Here is a 26,991-nt window from a genome sequence, read left to right as displayed (position 1 = left end):
TTATCTTAAGGATAGAAGCCTAAAACAAAAGTGGAGATCCCAGCGGGTTAGTGAAAAGGAGAAATGGGCAGAGGACCAACAGATTGTGTTGCCTGTAGCATACAGACAGAAAGTGTTATGGGTAGACCATGTATTACCAGAAGGAGGTCACCTAGGTGTAAGGAGGACGAGGGCTAATGTACAAAAGCACTTCCATTGGCCTGGCATGCACAAGAATGTAGTTGAATATTGCCACACATGTGATACATGCCTAATGGTAGGTATGCCACAGACAGTAATAAAATCAGTAGCTTCGTTGCCAATTCCTGCATTTGAAGAATCTTTCACACGGGTTATGATTGATTGCGGAGGTCCCCTCCCTAAAACTAAAAGTGGGAATCCACACTTGCTAATCATAATGCATACGTCTACCAGATTTCAGAGACATTTCCATTACAAAGTATTAAGACGAAAAGGATGGTGGAGGAGTTGGTAGCTTTCTTTACCTGTTATTGGTTACCTGGAGAGATCCAATCAGGCCAAGGGTGACATTATACTGCTGAGACATTTAAGAAAGTCTTGGATAACATAGAATACTTTAAACTACATAAAAAAGGACTGCAGATGCTGAAAACCAGATTCTAGATTACAGTAGTGCTAGAAAAGCACAACAGATCAGGCAGCATCTGAGGAATCCTGATGAGCTTTTGCCCGAAACGTCGATTTTCCTGCTCCTCGGATGCTGCATGAACTACTGTGCTTTTCCAGCACCACTCTAATCTGCCACACTTTAAATCAAGTCCGTACCATTCAAAATCCCAGGAAGCCTTGGAAAGGTGGCATTGACCCTGAAGACAATATACATTCAGGATACACTGAATGATTGGGATCAAGGTATCGAACTTATATGGATTGCCATGAGAGATGCCCCAAATTAATCTACTCAGTTTACTCTCTTTGAGTTAATATTTGGACAGGCAGTGAGAGGGCCTTTGAAACTAAAAATTGATAGGATCGAGGTCAGAGATCTCACACTTGGATTATGTAGCAGTGGTGATGGAACAATTAAATCAGGAACGTGAGTTAACTAAACAGCAGCTGAATAGGACACAGCGTAGAACGAAGCAGCTGGCAGATAGAAACTTAAAATTCAGACGTTTTCCCTAGGAAATGATGTATTAGTATTGTTTCCAGCAGTAGGAGATACCTTCAAAGGCAGGTTGAGTGGTCCCTATCAAATTGAGAAAAAGTTGAGTCAGGCAAGCTATCTGATAAAGATGCTTGGCAGAAAAAAATCTGTATTGGGCATGCCATTGGAATATATTGAAACCTTACTATCATAATGACAGGGAATTGGAGAAGTAGGTCTTATTAATTGTCCTGTCTAGTGAGAAATCAGATCCAGATGTAATGGAGTTTGATGTGCCTCAAAGTACGTGAAATAATGAGGAAGTCCTTAAAGAATAGGGTGGGAGAATTAGTTCTCTGGCTCAGGAGCAAAGAACACAGCCGAAAGGTTTGTTGCAGCATTATGAGGACATATGTAGGAATAGAACATAGAACATAGAACAATACAGCACAGAACAGGCCCTTCGGCCCATGATGTTGTGCCGAACATCTATCCTAGATTGAGCACCCATCAATGTACCTATCCAATTGCCGCTTAAAGGTCGCCAATGATTCTGACTCTACCACTCCCACGGGCAGTGCATTCCATGCCCCACCACTCTCTGGGTAAAGAACCTACCCCTGACATCTCCCCTATACCTTCCACCCTTCACCTTAAATTTATGTCCCCTTGTACCCGGGGAAAAAGTTTCTGACTGTCTACTCTATCTATTCCTCTGATCATCTTATAAACCTCTATCAAGTCACCCCTCATCCTTCGCCGTTCCAATGAGAAAAGGCCGAGAACTCTCAACCTATCCTCGTACGACCTATTCTCCATTCCAAGCAACATCCTGGTAAATCTTCTCTGCACCCTCTCCAAAGGTTCCACATCTTTCCTAAAGTGAGGCGACCAGAACTGCACACAGTACTCCAAATGTGGCCTAACCAAAGTCCTGTACAGCTGCAACATCACTTCACGACTCTTGAATTCAATCTCTCTGCTAATGAACGCTAATACACCATAGGCCTTCTTACAAGCTCTATCCACCTGAGTGGCAACTTTCAAAGATCTATGTACATAGACCCCAAGATCCCTCTGTTCCTCCACCTGACTAAGAACCCTACCGTTAACCCTGTATTCCGCATTCTTATTTGTTCTTCCAAAATGGACAACCTCACACTTGGCAGGGTTGAACTCCATCTGCCACTCCTCAGCCCAGCTCTGCATCATATCTAAGTCCCTTTGCAGCCGACAACAGCCCTCCTCACTGTCCACAACTCCACCAATCTTTGTATCATCTGCAAATTTACTGACCCACCCTTCGACTCCCTCATCCAAGTCATTAATAAAAATTACAAACAGCAGAGGACCCAGAACTGATCCCTGCGGAACTCCACTTGTAACTGGGCTCCAGGCTGAATATTTACCATCTACCACCACTCTCTGACTTCGACCGGTTAGCCAATTTTCTATCCAATTGGCCAAATTTCCCTCTATCCCATGCCTACTGACTTTCCGCATAAGCCTACCATGGGGAACCTTATCAAATGCCTTACTAAAATCCATGTACACTACATCCACTGCTCTACCCTCATCCACATGCTTGGTCACCTCCTCAAAGAATTCAATAAGACTTGTAAGGCAAGACCTACCCTTCACAATAAAATAGGAGGACTAATACCAGTGTGCATGAGGTGGAAGTAGGAAATGCTGTTCCAATAAAGCAATATCTTTACTGGCTTAATCCTTTCAAAGCCCAACAAGTCCAGCAGGAAGTGAATGTGATACTCAATGAAGACATCATCGAACCGAGGCAGAGTGAAGTGGAGATCACTGATCTTGTTATTTCCCATAGCTGATGGAAACCAACAATCTTCTTTGGGCTATTGGAAGGTCAACGACATAGAAAAATCGCTGTCATAGCCAATACTTAATTTGGAAGACAGTACAGAGAAAGTTGGAAAAGCCAGTTATATTACAAAGTTGATTTACTGCATTGTTACAAACAGGTATCTTTAATAGAGAAAGCCAAAGACGTTTCTGCATTTGTAAACCCAAATGGACTGTATCAATTCAAAGTAATATCCTTTGAAATGAAGAGCACACCAGCCACATTCCAAAGACTCATGAACAAACTTGTGGCCAGATTAAGAAATAACCTGATGATGTGGTGATCTTTAGCCATTCAGGGAAAGATCACATGTGACAGTTGGCAAAATTCTTTGAGTGATTCCTAAAAACAAAGCTGGAAATAAACGTTTTTAAAAAATCATAATTTGTGACATTCTTGTGACATTCTTGGGACATAACATCGAACTTGGAAGGATGATTCCAATGAACGCATGGAGGAATTTCCTTCAGCATGGAGAAGGTGCTTCGACTTTTGGGACTGAGCAGATTCGACAGGAAATTTGTTCCAAATTTCAGCAGCATAGGGGCACTACTGACAGATTTACTAAAGAAGAACATGGAATTTCGTTGGACAGAGTAGTGCCAGGAGGCATTGGAAAATTTACTAGCTATATTAACTACCACATCAGTTTAATATCATTATATTTGCAGACATACATTCTGCTTTGCTCAAAAATGCACTCACTGCAGGCAGTCAAAGCTGGCAGTCAATGCATTAAATATTTTGTTTATTCCACTTTGGAAATAGAACAAGTCTAACTCAAGATTGGGACACAGACAGACTCTGACATTGTATCTTTAATGCATTGTCTGAGCTGAGATGTCATCTTTTGCTGTAAAACTTAAGTTATCCTGAGAAGATGACTTAAATGAAGTTCTGGGATTTACATATTAATGAAACGAAAACTGCAACCCATTCTAAAAGATGAAAGACTTAAAAATCCAGGTTTGTTCAATATACGATTTCATTTGCATGGCACTCTAATATTTTGCTCTAATTTTTTTGTTTTACGATTTTAACTCCACAAACACCTGAGGAAGGAGCAGCGCATTGAAAGCTAGTGCTTCCAAATAAACTTGTTGGAATATAACCTGGTGTTGTATGATGTTTACCTTAGTTACTTCATATAATGGTCTTTTCAAATAGAATAAGACAATTTCTCTCGTCCTTCTTATATCCTGAATTCCAGTTACGTTTCTAATTATTGATAATGTTATTGATATTCTTCGACAAAGTAATGCACTGCGTGTGTGTGTGTGTATGGGTCTATATGTTTATGTTTGCATGCATGTGTATCTGTGTCTGTGTCTTTGGGTGTGTGCCTGTGTATGTATGCGTTATGTACGATCCTTTGCAATTGGAGTGAAATAAAAGAATGAGAAATTCCCATATGATTGAGAAAATGTACAAAGATTCATAGCAGTCTGATATAAAAACAACAAACAAAATTACAGCACAAGAACAGGCCCTTCAGCCCTCCAAGCCTGTGCTGATCCAGATCCTCTACCTAAACCTGGCACATATCTTCTAAAAGTCTGTATCCCTTTGCTCCCTGTCCATTCATATATCTGTCTAGATACATCTTAACTGATGTTGTTGTGACCGCCTCTACCAGCTCTGCTGGCAACGTGTTCCAGACACCCATCATCCTCTGCACAAAAAACTTTCCATGCATTTCTCCCCAAGACTTTTCCCTCTTAATTTGAACTCGTGACCCTTAGTAATTGAGTCCCCACTCTGGGGAAACAAATCATGCTCTCCATCCTATCTATATCTCTCGTAATTTTGTAGAGCTCAATCAGGTTCCCCGCTCGACCTCCATCTTTCTAACGAAAATAACCCTGCTCTACTCAAACCTCTTCGTTGCGAGCACCCACATATCTGGTGAACCTCTTCTGCACCCTCTCCATAGCATCCACATTCTTTGTGTAATGTGGCAACCAGGTCTGTAGGCAGTATTCTAAATGTGGGGTACAAAAAGTCTTATACAACTGTAATATGACCTGCCAACACTTGTACTCAATACCCCATTGAATGAAGGAAAGCACGTGATATGCCCTCTTGCCCACACTGTTCCATCTTCAGGGAACAATGGACCTGAACACCCAGAAACCACTGAACATCAATCTATCCCAGCACTTTTCAATTTCCTGTATATCTCGCTCTTGAATTAGATCTTCCAAATTGCATCACATTTGCCGGATTGAATTTCATGTCCCATTTCTCTGCCAACTCTACAATGCATCTATATTGTTCATTATTCTCTTACAGTCCCCTTCACTAATTGCTACTCAAACAATCTTCGTGTCATCTGCAAACTTGCTAATCAGGCCATCCATACGTTCGTCCAGATCACTTCTGTATATCGAAAACAACAGTGGTCCCAGCACGGATCCCTGTTGAACACCACTGGTCACAGGTCTCCATTTTCAGAAACTCCCTTCCACTACTAATCTCCGTGACTGTGGCCCAGCCACTTCTCTATCCATCTAGCTAGTACAGCCTGGACCCCTTGCGACTTCACTTTCTCAATCAGCGTACTGTGGGGAACCCTATCAAACGCCTTACTAAAGTCCATGTATATGACATTTAAAGACCTTCACTCAACAAACAACTTTTTCACTTCCTCAAAGAATTCTGTTAAGTTGGCAAGACATGACATTCCCTGCACAAAGCTATGTTGCCTATCACTGATAAGCACATTTTCTTCCAACTGGAAGTACATCCTATCCCTCAGTATTTTCTCCAGCAGCTTCCCTGCCACTAACGTCAGAGTCACCATTCTTAAACAAGGGAACACCATTTGCAATTTTCCAGTACTCCAGGATTTCACCCGTGTTCTAAGATGCTGCAAAGATATCCTTTATGGTCGCACCTGTTTCCCCTCTCCCTTCCCTCAGTAACCTGGGATAGATCCTATCTGGAACTGGGAACTTGGCCACCTTAATGCCTTTTAGAATATCCAACACTTCCTCTCTCCTTATTTCGACTTGACCTAGAGTAATGAAGCATCCATACCTAATCTCAACATTTATCCTTGGTGAATACCGATACAAAGTGTTCATTAATAATCTCACCCATTTTCTCTGACTCCACGCATAACTTTCCTCCTTTGTCCTTGAGTGGTCCAACCCTTCCTCTAGTTACCTTCTTGCTCCTTATATATGAATAAAAGTCTTTGGGATTTTCCATAATCTTGTTTGCTAAATGTATCTCATGACCTCTTTTAGCCCACTTAATTCCTTGTTTCAGATTGGTCCTACATTCCCGATATTCTTCCCAAGCTTTGTCTGTCTTCAGTCGCCTAGGTCTTATGTGCACTCCCTTTTTCCACTAAGCTAGTCTCACAGTTTCACCTGTCATCTATGGCTCCCTAATCTTGCCATTCCTACCCCTCATTTCCACAGAAGCATATCTGACCTCAACTTTAATCAACCTCTCTTTAAAAGCTTCCCACGTATCAAATGTGGATTTACCTTCAAACAACCGCTCCCAATCTATATTCCCCAACTGCTGAATTTTGGTACAGTTGGCCTTCCCCTAATTCAGCACTCTTCCTTTAGGACCACTCTTGTCTTTGCCCTTGTGTATTCTATAACGTATGGAATTGTGATCAATAGTTCCAAAGTAATCCCCAACTGAAACTTCAACCACCTGGCCAGACTCATTCCCCAGCACCAGGACGAAAATGGTCCCTTCCTGAGTTGGACTGTTTACATTCTGCTCAAAAAAGCCTCCTGGCTGCTCCTTACAAATTCTGCTCAATCCAGTCCGCTAATATTAAGTGAATCCCAGTCAATGTTGCAAAAATAAAATCGCCTATCACCACCACTATGTTGCTCCCACATCTTTCCATGATCTGTTTATATATTTGTACTTTCATCTCACGCTCACTATTGGGAGGCCTGGAGTACAGCCCAAACATTGTTACTGCATCCTTCTTATTTCTGTGCTCTGCCCATAATGCCTCACTGTTCGAGTCCTCCATAGTGCCCTCCTTCAACACAGCTGTAGTCTCCTCTTTGACCAGTGATGCAACTCCTATACCCTTTTACCCCTCCCCCCCTCTTATCCCACCTGAAGCATTGATGTCCTGGGATATTTACTTGCCAGTCATGCCCTTCCCTCAACCTAGTATCAGTAATAACAGTAATATCAACTCCCAGGTACTTATCCGAGCCCTCTGCTGATCTGCACATACTACACTTCTTGCATTAAAACAAATGCACATCAGATAACCTGTCCCTTTGTATTCATCATCTACTCCCTGCTGACTCTTCCCTTTACTCACGCTGACTTCATTATCTATTTCTTTACAGGCTGCAGTTGCTATTTCCTTAATGTCGACCAACCTCATCACTTGATTCCCATCCCTCTACAACATTAGTTTAAACTCTCCGAAGCAGCATTAGCAAAAGTACCCCAGAGGACATTGTTTCCATTCCAGCTCAGGTCGAGACTGTCCAATTTGTAATAGTCCCACCTCCCGGATAACAAGTCCCAATGTCCCAAAAATCAGAACTCCTTCCTCCTGCACCATCTCTCAAGCAATGCTATTCTATCATTTCTTCTGTCTAGCAGGTGGCATTAGTAGCAATCCTGATTACAACCTCTGAGGTCCTATTTCTTAACTTAACTCCTAACTCCCTAAATTATGTTTGTCGGATGTCATCCTGATTTTTTTAACTTATATCATTGGTGTCTACATGCACCATGAAAACTGAATATTCGCCCTTCTCCTTCATAATGTTCTGCAGACGATCCGAGGCATTCCTGTCCCTTGCGCCTGGAAGGCAACATACCATTCGGGAGTCTCGGCATCGAACAGAAAAATGCCTATCTACTCCTTTTACAATTGAATCCCCTATGACTTAGCCCTTCCAGTATTTTTCCCGCCCTTCTGAACAGCAGAGCCAAACACAGTGCTTTTAACCTGGCTACTGCTGTCTTCTCCTGGTGAGTCATCTCTCCAAACAGGATCCAAAACAGTGTACCTGCTAAGGACGGAGGTGACCACAGGGGACACCTGCAGTGTAGTGTCTCTCGTTCAATCGCTGCCCGATCACTTACCTTCCCAACGCATATGTCAGATCACTTACCTTCCCAACGCACAATTCGTCCACTCCCACTCCGCTCCTCGCTCTCACTGCTGCTGCAAATGGAGGCCTGATGCTCGAGGTAAGTCCGTTTGTAGTGGGAAGTTAACCTTCCCAGCAACTCCCTGGTCCATGCCCCCTCCCCCCCACCTCTGTCTAACTCCTCCCAAAAGATAATGCACAAAACATGCAAACATGCATTTTATTCATGGATTGGCAAAGTGAACAAATGACAATCATGGAACAAACAAAAATAATTTAATGGATATTTACTGTGATTCTTGAATGACCAAATATTTGGATTTTTATTGAGAAAATAAATTCAGGAGTTTTTTTTCATATCTGAGTTGGATACGTTTGGATCAGTGCGTGATCATCATTGGTGACAAAACCAGGAGTTGCTGGGAATTCTCAAAAGTACTGGCAGTATCTGTGGTGCGAAAGCAGAATCAATATATGGTAGGAGACTGGCTCTGGCCAGGTTACTACATTCATAGTGTTCAGGGATGTGTAGGTTAGGTGTATTAGTCAGGGGTAAATGTAGAGTATGAGAATAGGCTAATGGGTCTGGGTGGGTGACTCTTTAGAGGCTCAGTGTGGACATGTTGGGCCAAATGGCCTGTTCCACGATATAGGAATTCGATGATTCTATGCGTTCTTCATAAAAAGTGTCTTTGGTGCGAGGATCAGGGATGTCTCCGAGAATGCTCAGGGCATACTGAAGGGGAAGGATTACAGCCAGTGGTACACATTGGTATCAATGACATTGGCAGGAAGCGTGACAAGATCCTGCAAGGAGAGTGCAGGGAGATTGGCCTGAGTGGAAACGCAGGATATCCAGGGTTGTAATCTTGGATTACTCCTCGTGCTAGGTGAAAGTGGGATAAGGAAGATGAAGAGAGAAAACTTTAATATGTGGTAGAAGAACTGGTTCAGGAAGAGGGTTTCAGATTTGTGGCTCTTTGGGATTTTGTCCAGGGCAGGTTGGACCAGTAAAAAAGGACAGGGTCCATTTTAACTGGAGGAACACCAACATCCTGGCAGGGAGGTTTGATGAAGCATATTGGGTGGAGTTAAACGAATAATTCAGGAGACTGAGAACCAGAGCAGCAGGACAGCAAGTGAGCTGAAAGTAGAGTTTTGTAGAATAGACAGGCAGGGCCAGTCTAATGACTATGCTGACGAAAATAATCACAGCAATTTTAAAAATGTGAGTGGAAATGATAGGTTCAGTATTATCAGAGATCAAAAAATAAGAATGGAGTGTGTGGAGTGCGCCAAAAGTATTAAAGAAGATAAACAAATCCAATAAAACTTATGTAAATACCTTGTAACTAAATGCATGGAATATTTCGAAAACATGACAGCACAAACAGAATTAAAAAGATACAGCCTAGTGGGGATTACAGGAAGGTGGTTACAGGAAGGCCAGTGCTGGGAAGTGAAATGTCTAAAGGTACTCATTACTCAGACAAGAACGTACAGCAGGTTGAGTTGCTGCATTGATTAAGAATGATATCAAGGCTGCCTTAAGAAATGACATTAGCACGAGGGGCCAAAATGATAAATCAGTTTGGATCCAAATAAAGCACATGGAAAGAAACTGCTTCTCAGAGTAATTTCATGCCACAATACCCCCATTTTCCAAACATACTTTCAAAAACCAGGGAATAACAATGGCTTGTGAGAAGGGTACAAGAGTGAGCAATCTGTGTATGCATATTGACTTAATTAATCAATTTCGTAAGTTTAGCCTCAAATACCGATGTCCAGAATGTATGAAGGATTGTTTCTTAGAACATCAAACCAGAGAACTGAATTTTAGATTTGGTGTGAAAAATGAGGAAGGAGTGATAAGTCATCTTGTGATAGAGGATGCTCTAGAATGAGTGACCGTAACATGCTGGAGTTTCAAATTCAGATTCAATGATACAAGGGTTTTAGTGCAGGGCAGTGATAATTATCCAGGCCTGAGGAAGGATTGGCCTGAGTGGACTCGAAAAAAACATTGAAATGCAGAACATTTGAAGAACAATGACCAATACTTAGGAAGATAGTAAAAACAAATCAATTAATGTTTATTTCTGAGTGGAAGAGAAATTGTAAAAAGATAAAATGTCATTCATACCTTAACAAAGAAAACTATGATAAGATGAAAGCGATGTCCTGGTGGTATTTTCGCCAACTACTCATTCAGCGATCAAGATAATATTCTGGGAACTCGGGTTCAAATGCTGCCACTGCAGATGCTGGAATCTAAATTCAACATCAATCTGCAATTAAGCTTTACAGATTAATCGTGAGATCACTTTCACTTCAAAATTATGTCTCCTTCATATTGAGCACTCGAGTAAGGAGAAGAGCTGCTCTCTGTTCAAACTGTCCGTTAACATCATGCTCTTAAATGCATAAATCAGGAACCCCTCTCAACTTCCTCTGCTTCAAAAACATCTAACCCCTCATCATAGTTTGAGTACTTTCTCTTGTCTTGTTACTTCTGAAATGAATCACCTCACATTTATCAGTCAAATCTAATCAGTCATTGATCTAGCCACCTGAACAAACCATTTATATTATCTTTAAACTAATATGTTCCTCCTCACTGTGAACCACCCACCTAACCTTTGTGTCATCCATAACATTATTTATCATTCCCCCCAAAATCCAACCCTCACATTCTCATCATCATCACTTATGAAGCTCACAGATAAGACTTGTTTTATTTCTCCTGTTCTTCAGATGTTGTTCAAAGGAGAAGAATTAAGAATTCCAGTCTCTTGTTCTTCCTGTTTTGGTGAATTTACAGCGTGATGCAGTTGAGGTCTTTTTATGAGAGAGCCACAGATTTTTTTGGACATGGAGCTGAATTCTCCTTTTATACTATTCGTCTCTGTATGTTTTATTCACAATGCTTGCACGTGTTTAATATTGGACTAGGTTGGGCTTACTTCCTCTGCAACATTTTTATTTTGCGTGGATAATATTCTTTGTAACATTCCCTGCAATACTCAGATCTGAAGGATTTTTTCATCTGCAGGCTGGACATAGGCTCATATGATTGCTTGAAAGAGCTGGAGAGATGAGGATAAAGATTCAATTAAATGCTGCACATATACACACGGTAGGAGATCAAATCATATCGCCAAGTCTACCTTGCATTTGAAGCAAATTATTAGAACATATGCCCACTCTTCTTTAAATTGTGAAAAAAATGTTTTACTGCGTGTTCTTAGAGCAGTATGGATCTTACAGCTGCTCCTGGGATTGCAAGTATAGTTAAACATTAATTACAGATTTTATTTCCAATTTAATGTTGTCCACATAGTTTATTAATATAAGAATATTTTTCCATTTTCTTTCACTAAAATTCAAAAACAAACCAAACAAAATAAGCCAACAAATATCTTTTTCAAACGAACATTATTTTAACGAGCTTTTCAAAGGGGAGGGGAATCTGCAAAAACAAACTAGTAAAGTATATTTTTGTTTCAAAAGTCTTCTTCTTTGTTTTAAGTGCAAAAGCATTTTTTGCTTCAAAAACAATTTTTAAATAGGAAGATGTGCCTTTATTCTGGAGAGTCCTACATGCGTTCAGCTCTGGAGAGGACTTCTTTCTTCGAGAAATTTATTGAAGAGGAATATTTTTGTTGAGTTAGTTTTCCAAACAGTTGATTTTATTTATTTTTTATATGTTTGATATATATACTGATATATTTTCGATTTTAATGTCATGAAAAAAATCTGTTTATAAGCATAATGATATTAAGGCCATATATATAAGGTACAGAGGGAGGTGGCCGGAAGTTGTTACGCAGCGAAATCAGTCAGATAGATGGGTGAGTTTCAGGACAGGTAAGGGGGTAGTTTAAAAATCTCCGGTGGCTATTCCTCTATCAAACAGATGTTCAGTATTTGGAACTGATGAAGAGGGAAGACTCTCTGAGGAAAATAGAAGAGCCATCGGTTATTGGGCTTTTGGAAAAATTCTTACGTTAGGCAGCGTTTGAGATGATTTTGCATAATTATTGTGACAGGGGTCTCTCCTGTCTGGGGCATAAACAGGAGATTCTGAGGCAGTGAGCGAAAATTTAGGATAGTTTATTGGTTTCCAGGTACTAGGATAAAGAATGTCTCTGAAAGTCTCAAGCATGTTGTTGAAGGTTTGACTTAGAAGGCAGAAATTATTGTATCTATTGGTATGAATGACATTTTTAGGGAAATGGTTAAAACAGTCCAGAGGGAATTAAAGAGGTGATGTAGAGGATTAAAAATAAAACGTTAAAATATCAATTTCCGGTTGGCTCCCAATGACAAATTCAAGCAGGGAAGGGGAAAAAAATGGTTAAAGGAGAAAATTCAATGGCATGAAGCTGTGAGTTGTTGACGGATTCAGATTTTTGGGAGATCGGAATGTCCTTTGGAAGAGAAAAGGCCAGTTCCAAAAGGATTGGTCTAATCTAAACGGGAAAGCAACCGATATCATAGCAGGGAGATTTGCTCACCCCATAAAGGCAGACGTTATATTGACAGATAAGGCAAGTGGAGGTACTCTAAGCAGCAGTGTAAATTGTAGGATGGATGGAGAAATCTCTGAATATGATGAGAACACGTCAGTTAGAAAAGAAAGATGAGAGAATCAGAGTATACAGTAATTCTGAAGAACTAAAATGCATTTACTTCAGTGCAATGGATTTTACAGGGAAGGCTAATCTAATAAGCGCATGTTTCAGAATATAGGATTGAGACATCATAGCTATTATACGGACTCGGGTGAAAGATGGTCAAGATTTTTCAATAAGAACAGGCAACGTAGTAAAAAAGGAGGAGGTGTGGACTTTTTAGCCAAGGATAGTATAATGCTGGCTCTGAGAACTTTTGCTGAGGACTCGTCTACTGAGGTAGTGTGGGCTGAGGTTAGAAACAGGAGAGGACAGGTCCCAATGCTTGTTTTTTTTTATATGTATAGCCTCCGCAGAGTTCCAGGGAGGTGGAAGAGAGGATTAGCAAAATTATTCTGGGTAGGAGTGAAAGGAACAGGGTGGTCAATATGGGGGACTTTAACTTTCCTAACATTGACTGGAAGTGCTATTACTTTCATACATCGAATGGATCAGTTATTGTCCAATGTGTACAGGAGGGTTTCCTGACACAGTATGTCGAAGGGTCGACAAGAGGAGAGGTCACAATGGATCTGGTGCTTGGTAATGAGCCAGGCCAAGTGTTTGATTTAGTTGTAGTTGAACACTTTGGAGAGAGTGACCATAATTCAGTTATGTTTAGTTTAGCAATGGAAATGGATGAGTCCATGCCACAGGTCAAGAGTTATCAATGAGGTAAGGGCAATTATCATGTGATTAGGCAAGAATTAGGATGCATAGAATGGGGTAGCAAAATGCAGGGGATGCAGACAGTGGAAATGTGGAGCTGCTTTCAGGAACAGGTATTGTGTGCCCTTGATAGGCATGTCCCTGTCATACAGGGAAGAATTGATAAGGTAAGGAACCGTGATTTAGTATAGAAATTGCATCTTTTGTTAAGAAGAAGAAGGAGGCTTCTGTATTGATGAGGCAAACTGGTTCAGATGAGGCAATCAAGAGTTACAGATCAGCTAGGAAGGATACTTCTTGTCTCATCGGATTATAATTGTCTTTAACCCATCGATAACTCTTGACCTGTGGCATGTACCTATCCCTTTCCATCGCTAAACTAAACATAACTGAATTATGGTCACTCTCTCCAAAGTGTTCAACTACAACTAAGTCAAACACTTGGCCTTGCTCAGATCCATTGTGGCCTGTCCTCTTGTCGGCCCTTTGACGTACTGTGTCAGGAAACCATCCTGTACACATTGGACAAAAACTGATCCAGCCAACGTAGTAGTTATAGCATTTCCAGTCAATGTTAAGTAAGTTAAAGTCCCCCATAATGACCACCCTGTTCTTTTCACTTGTAACCAGAATATTTTTGCTAAACCTGTCTTCCCTGGAACTCTGCGGAGGCTATAAAAAAACTCCAACAGTGTGACCTCTCCTCTCCTATTTCTAACCTCAGCCCACACTACTGCAGTAGACGAGTCCTCATCAAAAGTTCTCAGAGCCAGCGTTATACTATCCTTGGCTAACAAGGCCACATCTCCTCCTCTTTTCCCGCCTTGCATGTTTTTTATTGAAAGATCTTGAGCACTCAAGTTCCTATAATAGCTATGATGTCCCAATCCCATGTTCTGAAACATGCGCTAAGTAGATCAGCCTTCCCTGTAAAACCCATTGCACTGAAGTAAATGTATTTTAGTTCTTCAGAATTACTATGTACTCTGATTCTCTCATCTTAATTTTCTAACTGGCATGCTCTCATAATATTCAGAGATTTGTCCATCCATCCTACAATTTACACTGCTACTTCGAGTACCTCCACTTGCCTTATCTGTCAATATAAAGTCTGCCTTTATGGGGTGAGCAAAGTTCCCTGCTAAGATATCGGTGGCTTTCCCGTTTAGATTAGACCAATCGTTTTGGAACAGGCCTTTTCTATTCCAATCTCCCAAAATCTCAATCCGTCAACAACACAGCAGCTCTTCATGCCATTGATTTTTCTCCTTTAAACTTTATTTCCTTTGCCCACTTGTATTTGTCATTGGGAACTAACAGAAATTACTATTTTAAGGTTTTATGTTTAATCCTCTACATCACATCTTTAATTCACTCCAGACTATTTTAATCTTTTCCCTAAAAATAATTTTCGTACCAACATATACAATAATTTCTGACTTCTAAATCACACCTTTAACAAAATGCTTCAGACTTTCAGAGACGTTCTTAATCATAGCACCGGGAAAGCAATAAACTATCCTAAATTTTCGCTCACTGACACAGAATATCCTTTTTATGCCACTGACAGGAGAGACCAATGTCGCAATAATTATATGTAATCTTCTCAAACGCTGCCTAACATAAGAATTTTCCAACAGTCCAATAACCAATGGCTCCTCCATTTTCCTCAGAGAGACTATCCCCTTCAGCAGTTCTAAAAGCTGGACATTTGTTTGATGGTGGAATAGCCACCTGAGATTTTTGAACTACTTTCTTACCTGTACAGTCACCCATCTATCTGACTGATTTTGTTGGATAAAAACTTTCAGCCATTTCCTTCTCTAACATATATATGGCCTTAATAATATTATGCCTACAAACAGAATTTATCACGACAATAAAATAGAAAATATATCCACATACATATCAAATATTTCAAAAATAAACAAAATCAACCATTTGGAAAATGACTTCCACAAATAGATTCCTCTTCAATAAATTTCTCGAAGAAAAAAGTCTTCTCCAAAGCTGAACACGTGTAGGACTCTCCAGAATAAAGGCGCATCTTCCTATCTAAGCATACTTTTTGAAAAAAAAACTTTTGCATTTAAAACAAAGAAGAAGCCTTTTGAAGCATATATAGATTTTTCTAATTTGCTTTTGTAGATTCCCCCCCCCCCCGCCCCACTGAAAAATCTCATTAAAACAATGTTTGTTTAAAAAAAAATATTCTTTGGTTTGTTTTCGAATGTTAAGTAAACAAAATGGGAAATAATCTTATATTCATAAACTACGTGAACTATGTTAAGTGTAAAAAAAACTATAATTAATTCCTAACTATGCTTGCAATCCCAGGAGCAGCTGTATTATCCACACTGCTCCAACAACACGTATTAAAACATGTTTTTGCATTTTAAAGAAGAGTGGGCATATGTTCTAATAATTTGTTCAAATACAAGGTAGCCTTGGCGATACGATTTGATCTCCTATCATGTGTATATGTGTAGCATTTAACTGAATCTTTATCCTCATCTCTCCAGCTCTTTCAAGCAATCATATGAGCCTATGTGCAGCCTGCAGATGAAAAAATCTGTGGTTTGTTCAGGTGTCTAGATCAATGGCAGATGAGATTTGACTGATAAATGTGAGGTGATACATTTCAGAAGTAACAAGACAAGACAGAGTACTCAAACTATGATGAAAGGTTGGATTTTTTTGAAGCAGAGGACGTTGAGAAGGGTTCCTGATTGACGTGTTTCAGAGCATGAGGTTTATGGACATTTTGAACAGAGAGCGACTCTTCCACTTACTGGAATGCTCAATAAGAATGAGACACTGTTTTGAAGTGAAAGTGATCTCACCATTAAACTATAAAGCTTAATTGCAGAATTATGTTGAATTTAGATTCCATGATCAGCCGTGGCGGCATTTGAACCCGAGTTCCATAACCTTATCTGGATCGTTGGATCAGCAGCTGGGGATAATACCACTGGGACATGACTTTTATCTTATCATAGAGTAAAAGAATGAGGTCTGCAGATGCTGGAGATCACAGCTGAAAATGTGTTGCTGGTCAAAGCACAGCAGGCCAGGCAGCATCTCAGGAATAGGGAATTCGACGTTTCGAGCATAAGCCTTTCCTGATGAAGGGCTTATGCTCGAAACGTCGAATTCCCTATTCCTGAGATGCTGCCTGGCCTGCTGTGCTTTGACCAGCAACACATTTTCAGCTGTGATCTTATCATAGACTTCTTTGTTAAGGTACGGATGACATTTTATCTTTACATTATTACTCTTTCACTCAGGAATTAACTTTAATTGATGTGTTTTTAATATCTTCCTAACTATTTGCTACTGTTCTCAAATATTCTGCCCTTCAAGGTTTTTTTTTTCCGAATCCTCTTAGGACAATCCTTCCTCAGGCCTGTAAAATTTTCACGACTCGACACGAAAACTCTAGTACATGATTCTGTCTTCATTCTTTGAATCGGAATGTGGAACTCCAGCATATTATGGTCACTCTTTCCAAGAGCATACTCTACTACAGGATGATTTATCACTCCTCCATCATTATTCACACCAAGTCTAAAAGCCAGTTCTCTGTGTGGTTTCTCTAACTTATTGTTCAAAGAAGCAATCCCTCAAACATTCTGGGAATTGTTATTTGAGGCTACCCTTGCCAAGTTGATTAATTAAGCCAATATGCATACACAGATTGCTCACTCTTGTGCCCTTCTCACAAGCCATTATTATTCCCTGGTTTTTAAAAGTATGTTTGGAGAATGGGGGTATTGTGGCATAAAATTACTTCAAGAAGCAGGTTTCTTTCCATGTGTTGTATTTGGATCCAAACTGATTTGTAATCTTGGTCCCTCGTGCTAATGCCATTTCTTAAGGCAGCCTTGATATCATTCTTGATCAATGCAGCAGCTCAACCTGCTGTGCCTTCTTGTATGAGTAATGAGTAACCTTCGACATTCCACTTCCCAACACTGACCTTCCTGTAACCACCTTCCTGTAATCCCCACCAGACCGTACCTTTTTAACTCTGTTTGAGCTGTCAGTTCATTCATTTTTTCCAAATATTCCATGCATATAGGTACAAGGTATTTATATAAGTTCTATTGGATATGCTTATCTCCATTAATACTTTTAGCGCATGACACTTTCCACACACTCCATTCATATTTTTTGATCTCCGAAAATACTGAACCTATCATTTCCACTCACATTTTTAAAATTATTGTGATTATTTTCCTCAGCATGGTCATTAGACTGGCCCTGCCTGTCTATTATATAAACTCTATTTTCTGCTCACTTGCTTTCCTGCTGCTCTGGTTATCAGTCTCCTGCTTTATTCATTTAAATCCACCCGAAATGCATCAAACTTCCCTGCCAGGATGTTGGTGTCCCTCCAAATAAAATGGACCCTGTCCTTTTTTACAGATACCACCTGCCCTGGACGAGATTCCACTGATCCATAAATCTGAACCCACTTTCCTGAAACAGGTCTTCAACCGCATATTAAGGTTTTCTATCTTCGCCTTCCTTATCCCACTTCCACCTAGCACGAGGAGTAATCCCAAGATTACAACCCTGGATATCCTGCTTTTCCACTCAGGCCAATCTACCTGCACTCTCCTCGCAGGATTTTGTCACGTTTCCTGCGAATGTCATTGATACCAATGTGTACCACGGCCGCTGGCTGTTCACCCTCCCCTTCAGTATGCCCTGAGTATGCTCGGAGACATCTCTGATCCTCGCACGAAAGACACTTCTTATGAAGAACTCATAGAATCCCTACATTGGGGAAAAAGGGCATTTGCCCAACAAGCCCACATTGACCCTCCAAAGAGTAACCCATCCAGACCCATTTGCCTAATCTCATACTGTGCATTTACCTCTGACTAATGCACCTAACCTACACATCCCTGAAAACTATGATCGGAGTAATCTGGCTAGAGCCAGTCCCCGACCATATGTTGATTCGGCTTTCGCACCACAGATACTGCCACTAATTCTGAGTATTCCCAGCAACTTCTGGTTTTGTCACCAATGATGATCACATACTGATCAAAACTTATCCAACTCAGATTTGATAAAAGAAAAAGCTGAATTTATTCTCTCAGTCGAAAACCAAATATTTGATCATTCAAGAATCACAGCAAATATCCATTAAATTATTTTTTGTTTGGTCTTTGATTATTATTTATTCACTTTGCCAATTCATGAATAAAAGAGATTTTTGCATGTTTTGTGCATTATCTTTTGGGAGGTGCTAGAGAGGGGGAGTCGGACCAGGGTGATTTCCAGAAAGGTTAATTTCCCACTAAAAATGGACTCACCTCGAGGCCTCCATTGGCAGCAGCGGTGAGAGCGAGGAGTGAAGTGGGAGAGGATGAAATGTGCGCCTGGAAGGTAAGTGATCTGACATATTTGGGCAGCGATTGAATGAGAGACACTACACGTGTAATGTCTCCCACCCCGAACTCCTCTAACCAAAACAAAAGAATTCTGTACTGTGTTGATTAGGTGCTTCTCTTTTTTTTTAATCCTGTGATTGGTGAAAGAAAAACCTTTCCTTTTCCGTTTATCAAATTTAAGACCAAGTTAAGCTTTAGAGTAAAAGTGGCAGGCGATCTCAGAGCCATGTTATGCTCCACTTGCTCAAGGTGGGAGCTCAGGGATACAGCTGATGTCCGTGTTCATGTGCAGGACACGTGTCCATATCCCTGCACTCTCCTTGCAGGATATTGTCACGTTTCCTGCCAATGTCATTGGCACCAATGTGTACCACAGCCACTGGTCGTTCAGCCTCCCCTTCAGTTATGCCCTGAGCATGCACGGAGACATCCCTGATCCTCGCACCAAAGGTACCTCTTATGAAGAACGCATAGATGATGGTTCTGGAGCTGCGGATGGACTCACCTTGGAGCACACACAATGCGGAGGACTTTTTAGATAACACAGTCAGTGAACTGATCACATCGCAGTTTAGAATTGCTGAAGGAGAAAGGGAATTGGTGACCAAAAGGCAGAGAGCGAGCAGGAAGGCACTGCACGTGTCCCCTGCGGTCACATCCCTCCTTAGCAGGTACATTGTTTTGGATCCTGTTTGGAGAGATGACTCACCAGGAGAAGACAGCAGTAGCCAGGTTAAAAGCACTGTGGTTGGCTCTGCTTTTCAGAAGGGCAGGAAAAAAGACTGGAAGGACGAAGTCATGGGGATTCAATTGTAAAAGGAGTAGATAGGCATTTTTCTGTTCGAAGCCGAGACTCCCGAATGGTATGTTGCCTTCCAGTTGCAAGGGACAGGAATGCCTCGGATCGACTGCAGAACGTTCTGAAGGGGGAGGGTGAACATCCAGTTTTCATGGTGCATGTAGACACCAACGATATAGTATTAAAAAATCAGGATGAGTTCCTACGAACAGAATTTCGGGAGTTAGGAGTCAAGTTAAGAAGTAAGACTTCAGAGACTGTAATCTTAGGATTGTTATCAATGCCAGTGCTCGGCAGAGTAGAAATGAAAGAATAGGCAAGATGACTGCGTTGCTTGACAAATGGTGCAGGAGGGAGGAGTTCTGATTTTTGGGACATTGGGACCGGTTATCTGGGAGGTGGGACTATTACAAATTGGACAATCTACATATGGGCTGGAATGGAATCAATGTCCTTCTGGATACTTTTGCTAATGCTGCTTCGAAGGGTTTAAAGTAATGTGGAAGAGAGATGGGCACCAAATGAGGAGGTTCGTCGACAGTAATGAAATAGCAACTGCAGCCTGTAAGGAAATAAATAAGCATGAGTGCGGGGAAGAATCGGCAGGAAATAGATGATAAACACAAAGGGAGAGGTTGTGTGAGGTGCATTTGTTTTAATGCAAGAAGTGTAGTATGTGCAGATAAACACAGGGCTAGGATTAGTACCTGGGAGTTGAGATTATTGCTATTCCTGATCCTTGGATGAGGGAAGGGCATGATTGGCAAGTAAATTTCCCAGGATATCAATGTTTCAGGTGGGATAAAGGGGGGAGGGGTAAAAGGGGTAGAGGAGTTGCATTACTGGTCAAAGAGGAGACTACATCTGTGCTGAAGGAGGGCACTATGGAGGACTCAAACAGTGAGGCGAGAAGGGCAGAGCTCAGAAATAAGAAGGATGCAGTAACAATGTTTGGGCTGTACTTCAGGCCTCCCAACTTTGAGTGTGAGATGAAAGTACAAACATGTAAACAGATCATGGAAAGATGTGGGAGCAACATAGTGGTGGTGATAGGCGATTTTATTTTTGCAACATTGACTGGGTTTCACTTAATGTTAGCGGACTGGATGAAGCATAATTTGTAAGGAGCAGCCAGGAGGGCTTTTTGAGCAATATGGAAACAGTACAACTCAGGAAGGGACCATTTTTGTCCTGGTGCTGGGGAATGAGTCTGGCCAGGTGGTTGAAGTTTCAATTGGCCATTACTTTGGGACTATTGATCACAATTCCATACGTTTTAGAATACGCAAGGACAAAGACAAGAGTGGTCCTAAAGGAAGAGTGCTAAATTAAGGAAGGCCAGCTATACCAAAATTCAGCAGAAATTGGGAATATTGATTGGGAGTAGATGATTGAAGGTAAATCCACATTTAAAGAGAGGTTGATTAGAGTTGAGGTCGGATATGCTTCTAGGGAAATGAGGGGTAAGAATGGCAAGATTAGGGAACCATGGAAGACAGGTGAAACTGTGAGACTAGCTAAGAGGAAAAAGGAAGTGTGCATAAGATCTAGACGACTGAAGACAGACAAAGCTTGGGAAGAATATCGGGAATGTAGGACCAACCTGAAACAAGGAATTAAGAGGGCTAAAAAGGGTCATGAGATATATTTAGCAAACAAGGCTATGGAAAATCCCAAAGACTTTTATTCATATATAAGGAGCAAGAGGGTAACTAGAGGAAAGGTTGGACCATTCAAGGACACAGGAGGAAAGTTATGCTTGGAGTCAGAGTAAATGTGTGAGATTATTAATGAGTACTTCGTTTCGGTATTCACCAAGGATAAATGTTGAGATTAGGTATGGATGCTTGATTACTCTAGGCCAAGTCGAAATAAGGAGAGAGGAAGTGTTGGTTGTTCTAAAATGCATTAAGGTGGCCAAGTTCCCAGTTCCGGATGGGATCTATCCCAGGTTACTGACGGAAGGGAGAGAGGAAACAGGTAGGATCATAACATATATCATTACAGCATCTTTGAACACGGGTGAAATCCTGGAGTACTGGAAAATTGTTAATGGTGTTCCCTTGTTTATGAATGGTGACCCTGATGTTAGTGGCAGGGAAGCTGCTTGAGAAAATACTGAAGGATAGGATGCATTTCCAGTTGGCAGAAAATGTGCTTATCAGTGATAGGCAACATAGTTTTGTGCAGGGAGTCATGTCTTGCCAACTTAATACAATTCTTTGAGGAAGTGACAAAGTTGTTTGTTGAGTGAAGGTCTGTAGATGCCATATACATGGACTTTAGTAAGGTGTTTGATCGGGTTCCCCATGGTAGGCAAATTGAGAAAGTGAAGTCGTATAGGGTCCCGGCTGTACTAGCTGGATGGATAGAGAAGTGGCTGGGCCACAGCTCACGGAGATTAGTCGTGAAAGGGAGTTTCTTAAAATGGAGACCTGTGACCAGTGGTGTTCAACAGGGTTCCGTGCTGGGACCACTGTTGTTTTCGATATACAGAAGTGATCTGGACGAAAGTATAAGATGGCCTGATTAGCAAGTTTGCAGATGACACGAAGATTGGTGGAGTAGCAGGTAGTGAAGGGGACTGTAAGACAATAATGAACAATATAGATGGATTGCAGAGATGGCAGAGAAATGGTGGATGAAATTCAATGCGGGCAAATGTGAGGTGATGCAATTTGGAAGATCTAACTCAAGAGTGAAATATACAGAAAATTGAAAAGTGCTGGGATAGATTGATGTTCAGAGGTTTCTGGGTGTTCAGGTGCATTGATACCTGAAGATGCAACAGTGTGGTCAAGAGGGCATATCACATGCTTTCCTTCATTCAATGGGGTATTGAGTACAAGTGTTGGCAGGTCATAATACAGTTATATAAGACTTTTTGATCCCCACATTTGGAATACTGCCTACAGACCTAGTTGCCACATTACACAAAAATGTGGATGCTATGGAGAGGGTGCAGAAGAGGTTTACTAGGTATGGTGGGTGCTCGCAATGAAGAGCTTTTGAGTAGATCAGTGTTATTTTCATTAGAAAGATAGTGGTCGAGCGGGGTACCTGAGTGAGCTCTACAAAATCACGAGAGATATAGACAGGTTGGAGAGCAAGATTCTTTTCCCCAGAGTGGGGGACTCAATTACTATGGGTCACGAGTTCAAAGTAAGAGGGGAAAATTTTAGGGTAGATATGCGTGGAAGTTTCTTTTTGCAGAGGGTGATGGGGGTCTGGAACATGTTGCCAGCAGAGATGGTAGAGGCGGTCACGATAGCATCATTTAAGATGTATCTAGACAGATATATGAATGGACAAGGAGCAAAGGGATACAGACTCTTAGAAGGTATGTGTCAGTTTTAGGTAGAGGATCTGGATCAGTGCGGCCTCGAGGACCGAAGGGCCTGTTCTTATGCTGTAATTTTGTTTGTTCTTTGATATCAGACAACTTGGAATCTTTGTACATTTTCTCAATCATATGGACATTTCGCATTCTTTCATTTCACTCCAATTGCAAAGGATCATACATAACACATCCATACACAGGCACACACCCAAAGACACAGACACAGACACACGTGCATACAAACAAAACCAGATAGACCCATACACACACACACACACACACATGCAATGTATTACTTTGTCGAAGAATATCAAAAACATTATCAATAATTAGAATGATAACTGGAATTCAGGATATTGAAAGGATGAGAGAAATTGTCTTATTCTACTTGGAAATACCATTATCTCAAGTTACTAAGGTAAACATCACACAACATCAGGTTATATTCCAACAGGTTTATTTGGAAGCACTAGCTTTCAAAGCGCTGCTCCTTCATCAGGTGTTTGTGGTGTGTAAGATCGTAAGACACAACATTTATAGCAAAATATTAGAGTGCCATGCAACTGAAATAGTATAATGAACAAACCTGGATTTTTAAGTTTTTCATCTTTAAGAATGGGTTGCAGTTTTCAGTTCATTAATATGTAAATCCCAGAACATCATTTAAGTCATCTTCTCAAGATAACTTAAGGTTTTACAACAAAAAGTGACATCTCAGCGCAGACAATGCATCAAAGATGTAAGGTCAGAGTCTGTCTGTGTCCCAGTCTTGAGTTAGACTGGTTCTTTTCTAAAGTGAAATTAACAAAACATTTAATGACTGCCTGCAGTGTTTTGCTCAAAAATGCACACAGAATGCATCTGCAAATATATGTCTGTAAATGTAATGATATTCAAATGATGTGGTGGTTAGTATAGCTTATACATTTTCCAATGCCTCCTGGCACTATTCTATCCAATGAAATTCCAGGTTCTTCTTCAGTAAATCTGTCAGTAGTGCCCACATGTTGCTGAAATTTGGAACAAACTTCCTGTCGAATTTGCTCAGTCCCAAAAGTCGAAGCACCTATTACTCCATGCTCAAGGAAATTCCTCCATTGCTTACGTCAACGCTTTCCTTGGGATCATCCTTCCATGTTCGCTGTTATGTCCCAAAAATACAAATTATGCTTTTTTAAGTTTATTTCCAGTTTTGTTTTAGGAATCACTCAAAGAATTTTGTCAACTGTCACATGTGATCTTTCCATGAATGGCTAAAGATCACCACGTCATCAGGTTATTACTTAATCGGGCCACAAGTTTGTTCATGAGTCTTTGGAATGTGGCTGGTGTGCTCTTCATTCCAAAGGGTATTATTTTGAATTGATACAGTCCATTTGGGTTAACAAATGCAGAAACTTCTTTCGCTTTCTCCATTAAAGATCCCTGTTTGTAACAATGCAGTAAATCAACTTTGTGATGTAACTGGCTTTTCCAACTTTCTCTGTACAGTCCTCCAAATTTAGTATCGGCTATGAGAGTGATTTTGTTATGTTGTTGACCTTCCAATAGTCCAAAGAAAATTGTTGAGTTCCATCAGCTATGGGAACTAACAAGATCAGCAAACTCCACTCCACTCTGCCTCGGTTCGATGATGTCTTCATTGAGTATCACATTCACTTCCTGCTGGACCTGTTGGGCTTTGAAAGGATTAAGCCAGTAAAGATATTGTTTTATTGGAACAGCATTTCCTACTTACACCTCATGCACACTGGTATTAGTCCTCCCATTACATTCCTGCATATGTCCTCATAATGCTGCAAGAAACCTTGCGTCTGTGTTATTTGCTCCTGAGACAGAGAACTAATTCTCCCACCCCATTCTTTAAGGACTTCCTCATTATATAACGTACTTTGAGACACATCAAACTCCATTACATCTGGATCTGATTTCTCATTCGGCAGAACAATAAATAACACCTGCTTCTCCAATTCTCTGTCTTTATTATAGTAAGGTTTAAACATATTCAGATGACATGCCCAATACAGCTTATTTTCTGTCCGACATCTTTATCAGATAGTTTGCCTGACTCAACTTTTTCTCAATTTGATAGGAACCACTAAACCTGCCTTTGAATGTATCTCCTACTGCTGGTAACAATACTAATACATCATCTCCTTTGGAAAACGTCTGAATTTTATAGTTTCTATCTGCCAGCTACTTCATTCTGTGCTGTGGCCTATTCAGGTGCTGTTTAGTTACCTCACCTTCCTGATTTAATTGTTCCATCACCACTGCTACATAATCGAAGTGTGAGATCTCTGACTTCGATCCTATCAATTTTTTAGTTTCAAAGGCACTCTCACTTCCTGTTCAAATATTAACTCATAGATAGTAAACTGAGTAGATTCATTTGGGAAATCTCTCATGGCAATCCATAAAAGTTCGATACCTTGATACAAATCATTCAGTGTATCCTGGAATGTATTTTGTCTTCAGGGTCAATGCCACCTTTCCATGGCTCCCTGGGATTTTGGATGGTATGGACTTGATTTAAAGTGTTGCAGATTAGAGTGGTGCTGGAAAAGCACAATAGTTCATGCAGCATCCCAGAACAGGAAAATTGACGTTTCGGGCAAAAGCTTATCATCAGGATTCCTGATGAAGGGCTTTTGCCCAAAACGTCGATTTTCCTGCTCCTCGGATGCTGCCTGAACTGCTGTGCTTTTCCAGCACCACTCTAATCAAGAATCGGGGTTCCAGCATCTGCAGTCCTTGTTTTTCTGCAGTTTAAAGTGCTGCATGTTATCCAAGACTCCCTTCAAAATCTCAGCAGTATAATGGGATCATTCTCCTGATTGAATCTCTCCAGGTACTGGATTGGTGGTGCTGGAAGGACACAGCAGTTCAGGCAGCATCCAAGGAGCGGTATAATCGACGTTTCGGGCAAATGCCGTTCATCAGGAATACAAGCAGAGAGCCTGAAGGGTGGAGAGAAAAGTTAGAGGAGGGTGGGGGTAGGGAGAAAGTAGCATAGAGTACAGTAGGTGAGTGGGGGAGGGAATGCAGATGATTGGTCGGGGTGGAGGGTGGAGTGGACAGGTGGAAAAGAAGATAGGCAGGTCAGACAAGCCATGGGGAAAGTGCTGAGCTGGAAGTTTTGAACTGGGGTGAGGTGGGGGAAGGGGAAATGAGGAAACTGTTGAAGTCCACGTTGATGCCCTGGGGTTGACGTGTTCCGTGACAAAAGATGAGTCTGGTGGTGAGGGAGCGGTGTTGAAGGAGGCCCAGGAGCTGAAATGTTGGGCCACAGGGCAGTGTGGTTGATTGGTGCAGGTGTTCCAGACATGTTCCCTAAAGCGCTCTGCTAGGAGGCATCCAGTCTCCCCAGTGTAGAGGAGACCGCATCGGGAGCAACAGATTACAATAAATGATATTGCTAAATGTGCAGGTAAAACTTTGTTGGATATGTAAGGCTCCTTTAGGGCCTTGGATGGAGGTGAGGGAGGAGGTGTGAGCGCAGGTTTTACAATTCTTGCAGTGGCAGGGGAAGGTTCCAGGATGGGAGGGTGGGTTGTAGTGGGGCGCGGACCTGACCAGGTAGTCATGGAGGGAACAGTCTTTGCGGAAGACGGAAAGGCGTGGGGAGGGAAATATATCCCTGGTGGTGGGGTCTGTTTGGAGGTGGCGGAAATATCGGCAGACAATTTGGTTTATGCGAAGATCAGGTCCACATTCTTGTGCATGCCAGGCCAATGGAAGTGCTTTTGTCCATTAGCCTGAGTCCTCCTTACACCTAGGTGACCTCCTTCTGGTAATTCATTTTCTACCCATAACACTTTCTGTCTGTATGCTACAGGCAAAACAATCTGGTACGCCTCTGCACATTTCTCCTCTGCACTAACCCGCTGGGGTCTCCACTTTTGTTTTAGGCTTCTATCCTTAAGATAATAACCCTCAGGAATATATTCTGATTCCTTTTCTGAGTTGGTGTCATAATATATGTCTTCTCATCTTTCTGTTGCACGTCTCTTAGCCTTTCT

This window comes from Hemiscyllium ocellatum, chromosome 29 (genome assembly GCF_020745735.1).
Source record: "Hemiscyllium ocellatum isolate sHemOce1 chromosome 29, sHemOce1.pat.X.cur, whole genome shotgun sequence".
Classification (NCBI taxonomy): Eukaryota; Metazoa; Chordata; class Chondrichthyes; order Orectolobiformes; family Hemiscylliidae; genus Hemiscyllium; species Hemiscyllium ocellatum.
Note: the sequence above shows the minus strand (reverse complement) of the source record.